The following is an 8978-nucleotide window of genomic DNA, read 5'->3' on the forward strand; positions in this document are numbered from 1 at the left end:
TCACCTTTAGCAACAGGCTCAGCTGCAAAGAAAGGCAGGACACAACAGCTCCAATGGCACTGCTGAAGATTCTCCTTCAGGCCCGAGTGGCAGTGAGGGCATCTGGGTGATTGGTGCCCTCCAAGGCACTCCCTTGGCTCTGCCTTCCACTCAGGAGCAGGGCCAGGGGGACCTCGTGCCTGCAGTGGCCCCACACTGGGATGGAAGGAGCCCCTTGCGGGGCAGTCGGGGCAGAAAGGACTCCCTGGAGCAGCCAGCAGCTTGAAACCCAGCCCCAGTCAGGGCCAGGGCTTAGCAGTGGCAGCAGAAGCAGCTCGGGCTCCCTGGGGGCTGCAAAGGAGCTGAGAAAGGCTCAGCCCCCAGGCACAGCCCTGGGCCCAGCCCCTTCCCTCTCTGCTCTTCTCTGTGGCTGCACAGAGCACACAGAAGGACACAGTGGCATTGCACACGGGAGGAGGATGGACAGCCAAATGCCCCTTCCTCCCACTGACAGTGATCCTGTGGGATCCCTCAGGGCTCCAGAAGGGAGCAGGGTAAGGTTTCCAGAACTGATCTACCTTCAGTGAAATTTAAGGGAACTGGCTCATGGTAAGCTCTTGGCATACTGACACAGATTATTCTGTCAGGAAAGGTACATTCAGAACATGCCTCCAACATCTGACAAGGTCTTCAAAGCACCATTCACCAGCATTTCCAAGTAATCCAAGTCATGATCCCAGTCGAGGAGGGATCACAGATGTTACAGAACCATTTCCATGGTGTATTGGGATCCCCTTCTCCCGTGGGGAACTGGGGACTGCAAGGGGGTGGGGTAAGGCTGCGGGAGCCTGTGGCTCCTGGTCACTCTCCACGCTCTTTGCAGGTGCTGTCCAACATGCCTGGAGGGGCAGCTGGAGCAGCCCAGGGCCCTGGGGCTCTCTCCCTGCCACACAGGAAACCCTCACTAAATGCTTGGGGAAATCTGCAGTGCCACAGCTGTCACTCCCAACCTCCGTCCCTCCCTCCTGCTTGCCCACCTGCCCATGGAACAGCTCCCACATCACATGGGCACATAGCCAGGCCCTCTCAGGACACACTGGAGCCTTGCTCTCCCCCTCTGCCCTTTCCCCACCACGGGCACCCCGTGCAGCCGCTCCCAGGTTTCGGGACATGTCTCCCACGGAGGGAGCCCAGCAGGACAGCTCAGTACCCGAGTGCCCTGAGCCTGCTCGGGACAATTCCTCTGGGCTGTGCCCATCTTATCCGGGCTGTGCCCGCAGTGCCAAGCAGCAGAGAGGGCAGCTCAAGCCTCAGCAGGGCTCAGGCCCAGAAGCAGAGCAACTACCTCCTGTGGCTGTGTCTGGCATCGCCTCCCTTCCTGCAGGAAATGCCACCTTCAATAGAGCCCCTCTGTCCATCCCTTGAGAAAGGAAGAGGCACAGCTGGATCAGATGGAATCATTGCACATCCAGGAGGTGGCCTGTTCAGGAGGCAATACTTGTCCAAAACATGGATAAGGATCAGGAAAATTGATCTTGGAAGGGCATTAAACCAAGAAACAAGTACTTCAAAACCCCTGGAGGTGGCTGCCATGGTGAGTTCCCTGAGGTGTCAAAGGCCAAGCCACACCCATGGCTGCTTTCCCTGAGGTGTCACAGCTGCAGCCCCAGCCCCATGGCCGGGTTTCCTGAGGGCTGGCAGTCCCAGTCTCGCTCCATGGCTGGTTTCCTGAGGTGTCACAGTCCCAGTCCCACTCCATGGCCGGTTTCCCTGAGGGCTGACACCCCCAGTCCCACTCCATGGCCAGTTTCCCTGAGGTGTCACAGTCCCAGTCCCGCTCCATGGCCGGTTTCCCTGAGGTGTCACAGTCCCAGTCCCACTCCATGGCCGGTTTCCTGAGGTGTCACAGTCCCAGTCCCACTCCATGGCCGGTTTCCTGAGGTGTCACAGTCCCAGTCCCGCTCCATGGCCAGTTTCCCTGAGGTGTCACAGTCCCAGTCCCGCTCCATGGCCGCTTTCCCTGAGGTGTCACAGCCCCAGCCCCGCTCCATTGCCAGTTTCCCTGAGGGCTGACAGCCCCAGTCCCGCTCCGTGTCCGGTTTCCCTGAGGTGTCAAAGCCCCAGCCTCGCTCCATGGCCGGGTTTCCTGGTCACTTTGAGGTGCTGTTCCTCTCTCTCTGTGGAGAAAGTAGAGGCCAAGGAGCTTGCAGAGCAAGCCCAGAGCCACGAGGGCTCTACTGCCTGCTCAGCCCTGTGTGAGCTCTGCTCCTTCATGCCTTCTCCTCCCGTTGTCAGGTCGCACTGACACTCGGCCTGAGCCCAGTGTTCCCTTTTGGGGCCAAGGGAAATCTCTGCTCCTGCCTCTGGCACAGGGTGCTCTGCCAGCAGGTCAGGGAAGGAGACAGCCCTGGAGAGAGGCATGAGCAGTGGAGGAAAGCCAACATCACTGCAGTCTTGCAAAAGGGCACCAAGAAAGAGCCAGGAAACTGCAGGGCCATCAGCCTCAGCTCCATCCCCAGAAAGGTGACAGAACAGCTCCTCTTGGATGCCATCTCTAAGCCTGTGGAATAACAGGAATGGAAACCATGCTTGACCAATCCCATAGCCACCTGTGCTGCAGTGACTGGCTGGGCTTGTGAGGGGAGAACAGTGGTTGTTGCCAGCTGGGACTTCAGCAAGGCTTTGTCCCTGCCTCCCATAACAGGCCCCTGAGGCAGCTCAGGGACAGTGGGGCAGAGAAGTGGACAGGGGAGCTCCAAACTCAGGTAGCTGTGAGCTCAGGGCGCCGTGCTGGGCCCAGCCTTGTTTGCCTTATTCCCCAGTGACCTGGCAGAAGGGACAGAGTGTTCCCTCAGTGTTTGCTGATGGGACAGAATTGGGAGCAGGGCCTGAGGCACCACAAGGCTCTGCTGCCCTTCAGTGAGACCTGGAGAGGCTCGAGAGTTGGGCAGAGAGGAACCTAATGAAGTTGCACTGGGAAAAGCCTCTAGAAGAGCTTCAGGCTTTGTAATTACCAGGCAACAGAAGTGTTTTAGTATAGTGGAGTCTATAACGTTGTCTTGTAATGTCCAGTCAGGGAAACCACTGCGTCTCTGTATGTCATAGGACCAGTCACTTGTATGTATGTCAAGAAAGTCTTTGGGAGAAACATGAATGAATTCAGAAACTTCCCCTGATATTATTTTGGATTTTCACGATTTTCTGGAATGCTGGGTGAAGTGTAAGGATGCCAAAAGGAAAGTGAAAGCAAACCAATAAATCTTTAAAAACTCAGAAGCCTCTCCTGTCTGTTCCTTGAAGAAGTTGCCAAACAATGTCACTTTTGCAATCCTTGGAAAGATCTTATAGGAAAAAGCATTGGCCAAAAGTGCTGCCCTGTGTTTCTGAACAGCAACATGCATTTTGTGTTGATGCAAGGTTTGTACCAGGGTTTGGGGTTTTTGTGTGTGCTTTGAATGTGAGTCTTTGCAGGACTATTAATAATTAGACCATGTACTGAAGAGAACATGTTACTGTGTTGTGCTGTTCAGTGCTGAAGAGGGTTGAGACAGAGCAGGTAGCTCTGTGTCTGTGTGTAATTGCATGAGCAGCACGGGAGCAGTGCCCAGGGCCTGGAGAAGCAAACGGGTTCCCGGTGCTGAGGACAAGGTGTCCAGAGCTCGGGATTGTCCGGCCAAGCTCTTCTGGCTCCTTGTGCTTCGAGACCTAGCCGGGAGCCCTGCAGAGCCCCGGGTGCAGCTTCCTAACTTCCCCCCTCTTCCTCTGCCTCCTTCCTGCCTCCAGGGTAAAGGCGCTCCCTGGCATTGCACTGGCTGTGCCTCCCTCCTAGACCAGTGAAGGGATCGTTTCCCAGCCAAGGTGGCTCTGCCATGGAGACAGGAAAATGGGCAAACTCCTGCTGCCCCAGCATCAGGCAGGTGCAGTGTGTCCTTGCCTGTCAGTCCCTGCCCTGCTTCCCAGAGATGCCACTGATTGTTCCACAAGTCATGGATCTGCATTTCCAGGAGCATGTTTGCAAAGACACGAAAGAGAAAAATTGACAAGAATTGTTTGTGCTTCTCTTCCTAATTTTTTCCAATGTATTTTCTAGTAGGAAAGCATGGACCAAACTGGCAAAGTTCCTATAATGTAGGAAAAGCATCCTCCTGTATTTGACTTGAGTGGAGGACAGTTGCAAGCTCTCCTGTCAAATGTACACAGAAAATTCTCAGTGAATTTTCTGTCTTTCTGCTGAGTCAGTATAAAAGATGACGCTTCTCAGAAGCTTAATACTAATTTTTCCATTTATATGGAAAGTCAAAGTTGTTAGTTCATATGATGGAAGGATAACGGAGGCAGCTGTGGTGGTGTCCAGGTTTATCTCCTGTACCCAATGGTGATCAGCAGCAGCATCAAATCAGGTTCATCTTAGTTTTCTGCAGACAGGTCTTGATGAAAACATCAGTTCACCTAGAGCAGGGTTTGAATCCCTGTAGTGCAGCTGACTCCGCACGGGCTCTCTGGGCCACCGCCTGCCAGGGGCAGGAGCAGAAATTTCCCTTGGCCGGGGCCGGAGCCCTAGTGTGGCAGTGCCTGAACAGCACCTCCCTGCCTACAGTGCCACCCTGGCTGGCTGCCCCAGGGCCTGGCATTTGACGCTGCACTTGCTGCAGGAGTCCTGGCCCTGCTTCCACCCTGAGCAAACGCTCGGACCATTTTAGAAGCTCGGTGCCCAAGGGGGCCGCCACAAGTGGTTGCCAGGGACCTGGGGCCATGGCTGCCCCGATTTTGGGTACACGGTGCTGATGTCAGAGTGGCCATTGTGACCTGTGCCACCAAGGCCACAAAAGGGAACGCGGGGCTCAAGCCGAGTGTCAGTGCGACCTGACAACGGGAGGAGAAGGTAGGGCGGGGATGTGGCTGCCCAGGGACCAGAGGGGCCCCACACCTCGGGGCTCTGGGCCTGTGCTGCAGGCTCACCTGCCTCTCCCTTCCCAAAATCACAGAATCAGCAGAGGAACAGCCAGAGGACACTGCAGTGTTACTCAAGGCGACGACGGGAGGAGAAACAGACAGGAGCAGGGCTCACGCAGGGCTGAGCAGGGAGTAGAGCCTCGTGGTTCTGGGCCTGTTCTGCAAACTCCCCCCCCCCCCCCCCCCTTCTTTCTCCCATAGACAGAGAGGAACAGCACCTCGAAGTGACCACGTCCCTCGAGGAGATAGACTCAGCGTAGACAGCCGCCATGTCTGACAGAAAGCAGGAGGGTCCTGGTGCCAGGGAGCCAGGTGAAGGCAAAGCAGCTCTCTGATAGCTTGGCCCAGGGGCTCTTGTGGTAGCAGGCAGCGTGGGGATCAGAACAGAGGCAGGGGGAGGCAGGAGCTGCTCGGCCATGCCAGGGCTGGGAGCCTCCTTCCTGCCCAAGTGGGGCCCAGCTGGGCCAGGGGGCAGCTCCTGGGACAGCCGTGCCCACAATGGCCCCTGCTCTGCAAGGCCTCCAGCGCTGCCCATCAGCCAGGCAGGGACAGAGCAGCCTTGGGGCCGATGCTGCTGCAGGCTCAGAGCCCCGCACAGCTGCTCATGCCCGGTGCCATTGGCTCTGTCCCCTGCAGCCTGCATGCTGTGTCGCCGTGCCGAGGCTGACCCGGACATGTGCGGTGACAAACTGCAGAAGGGTGGGCTCTGTGCCCACGTGTTCTGCATGGTGAGTGGCTCCGGGCGCTCTCTCCACCTTTGCAATGGGCAGCTCCTCCCGCCCCCTCCTCATCAGCTTCTCCCCTTGGCTGCAGTTCTTCGCCACTCTACTATTTCGGCAAGAGACGGACCGCGGGGGACTCATGGACTTTCTCCCTCGAGATCTCCTAATTGCAGTGCGGCGGGCGGCACAGAAGGTGAGAGCCTGACAAGAGCAGGGAGATTTGTGCCTGGCGAGGTTTGCCAGAGCTTAGCCCAGACTGCAGGAAAGAAAGGCCGGCCCAGCAGTCGGGACAAAGTCTGGCTCCCAGCAGCTCTGGCACAGAGGCCCTGGCACAGCAGCCTCCCTCCTCCAGCTGGCGGCTCTGTGGGCTGGGAGCCGGCAGCGGCCACGTCCTGCGCCCTGCCCTTAGCCCTGGGGCTGCCTGGGGAGGCCTCGAGGCTGCTGCTGCTGCTGCTGCTGCTGATGCAGCTGCTTGGCTCTTTCCAGCGCTGCTGCGTCTGCGGCCAGAGCGGGGCAACCATCATGTGCTGCAGGGAGAACTGTGACAGATGGTTCCACTTGCCCTGTACCAAGGAGGGCGGCTGTGTCAATCTATACGTTACTCCGTTCAGGTACCTCATCTCTCTTTATGACCACCCCTGGGGAATGATCCAGCATTTCTCACTTTCCCCATCCCTTTGCCCCCAGGTCTTTCTGCCCTGAGCACCGTCCAGAGCAGGAGGTGGATGCGACTCCTGAGCCGGACACCGTTTGCCTCATCTGCATGGAACCTGTGGAGGACAGAAAGACCTTCACAACATTGGTGTGCCCAGCGTGCAAAAAGGCCTGGTTCCACAGGGACTGCATCCAGGTAGGAGCCCTTCCCTGAGCCCTGGGGCACAGCAGGTGCTCAGCAGCAGCAGCAGCAGCAGCAGCAGGGCCTCGCTCACCCTGCCTGTGTTTGCCCTGCAGGGACAGGCCTTGCGCGCTGGTGCTTTCTATTTCCAGTGCCCCCTGTGCAGAGACAGTGGGGAATTCCCTGTTGAAATGTTCATCTTGGGGATCCGAGTCCCCTTCAGGTTGGTGTCCTTCTGCCTGGCCCACCAGCCAGGAGGGTGCAAGTGCTGTGCTGTGCCAGGCCCTGCCCCAGGAGCCCTGGCCCTGCCCTGTCCTGTGAGTCTGGGCTTCAGCTTCACCCCCAACTTGGAAAAGCGCTGGAGAAAGAGCTGGGACACCCTGGACCTCCGTGAGGGAGAGCAGCAGAAATTCATCATCTCTTCCTTTCTCCATCAGACAGCCAACGTGGGAGGACAACGATGCCTTCGCAGATCTAGGAGTGAGGCACGGCCAATGCAATGCCAGGGATTGCCTTTACCCTGGGGGCAGGGAGGAGGCAGAGGAACAGGGGTAAGTTGGGAAGCTGCACCTGGGGCTCTGCAGGGAACCTGTGTCTCGACAAGGGCTCAAAGCAGGAAGAAGCAGAAGCGCTTGGCTAGACAACCACGTGCTGGTACACTTTTTGTTCTCAGTGCTATGAGCTTGTTTGCCTCCCCAGGCCCTGGCAATTGCTCCTGTGCTCCTCCTGTGCTGCTGAGGGCATCCACAGGCGCTGCTCTGGCCTGAGGAACAGCACACAGAGATGGGAGTGTGACAGCTGTGCTGGGCTCGGAACATGTATGAGTCAAAGTCCCCGGTGTCCCTGGGCTAGGGCAGTGCCCAGGCCGGGCTTGGCAGAGCGCAGCATCCACTGCTGGAGGGCTGGAGGCACTGCTCTGGCCTGGCCTGGCCGGGGCCTGGGTGATCTTTGACATTCCTGCTTGCCCTTACAGCCTCCAGGGATGAGACAGAGCTCAATGGCCCCAGGCCGGCCAGACAGTCAGGACTACAATCTGCTCGTGGCTGGTCAGAATCTGAGGCCATCAGCCCCAGCTCCCACAGCCCTGTGCCATTGGTGCTGGTTTCCCCACCTCCATCTCCAGAGACGGGCAGCCACAGCAGGCCCCAACACGCAGCATGGCAGCAGGCGCTGCCATCTTCCTCACTGGACACCAGCAGCATCAGCAGATCAAGGGCAACATGCAGCACGTCCCCTGACCCTGAGGACAGGGTCCATTCCAGACGTGCTGGGCCCAGCCGCAGGCGAAGCTCCTCTCGCCGGCAAAGTCGCGCCCAGAGTCCACCTGTCTGGTCCAGGAGTCGCCGTGACAGGAACAGTAGGACAGGGCCAAGGGCTGAGAGGCCCAAGCAAAGGGAGACACCATCACGGACATCCCCCAGACGCAGGTGCTCCCGCCAGCAAGGTCGTGCCCAGAGTCCACCTGTCCGCTCCAGGAGTTGCCATGACAGGAACAGAGGGACAGGGCCAAGGGCTGAGAGGCCCAGGCGAAGGGAGACATGGTCAGGGCCATCCCCCAGACGCAGGCGCTCCCGCCAGCAAGGCTGGGCCCGGAGTCCACCTGTCCGCTCCAGGAGCTGCTGTGACAGGAGCAGTGGGACAGGGACAAGGGCTGAGAGGCCCAGGCGAAGGGAGACATGGTCCGGGCCATCCCCCAGACGCAGCCGCTCCCGCCAGCAAGGCTGGGCCCAGAGTCCACCTGTCCGCTCCAGGAGTCGCCGCGGCAGCAGCAGTGGGACAGGGACAAGGACTGAGAGGCCCAGGCGAAGGGAGACATGGTCAGGGCCATCCCACAGACGCAGGCGCTCCCGCCAGCAAGGCTGGGCCCAGAGTCCACCTGTCCGCTCCAGGAGTCGCCGCGGCAGCAGCAGTGGCACAGGGACAAGGGCTGAGAGGCCCAGGCGAAGGGAGACATGGTCAGGGCCATTCCCCAGACGCAGCCGCTCCCGTCAGCAGCGCCGGGCCTCGACTCAAACTGTGCGGTCCAGGAGTCGCCAGGACAGGAGCCGGAGGACAGCAGCGAGTGCTGAGAGGCCCAGGCGTAGGGGGACATGGTCGGGGACATCCCGCAGGAGCAGCCGCTCCCACCAGCGACGTCGGACCTCAACTGGGACCTCCAACAGCAGCACGTAGCGCCGTCATCTTTTCTTTCTAGGCCGTGTGTTCCTTGCCAGAAGTGAAGGTGAGAACGGTCAATGCAGGGACCCTGAGATGTGCAGCTCTGTGGGCAAACCCTATTAGCTCTTGATGTTTCTACTGGCAGGAAGAAGTCTGGGCTAAATACCTTGATTTCTGTGTAACTGTGTATTCAGTGAAAAGTCACTTAAGGTTGTGGCTAATTAAAAAGGACTCTTGTTCCTGCCTTTAGACTTCAACCTCAGGTGTTTCCCCACTGCTTACCCTTGATAATGAACCACTCCTTAATGGGCTTGGATATGCTTAGGGAGACA

The sequence above is a fragment of the Melospiza melodia genome (assembly GCF_035770615.1).
Source record: "Melospiza melodia melodia isolate bMelMel2 chromosome 7 unlocalized genomic scaffold, bMelMel2.pri SUPER_7_unloc_1, whole genome shotgun sequence".
Taxonomy (NCBI): domain Eukaryota; kingdom Metazoa; phylum Chordata; class Aves; order Passeriformes; family Passerellidae; genus Melospiza; species Melospiza melodia.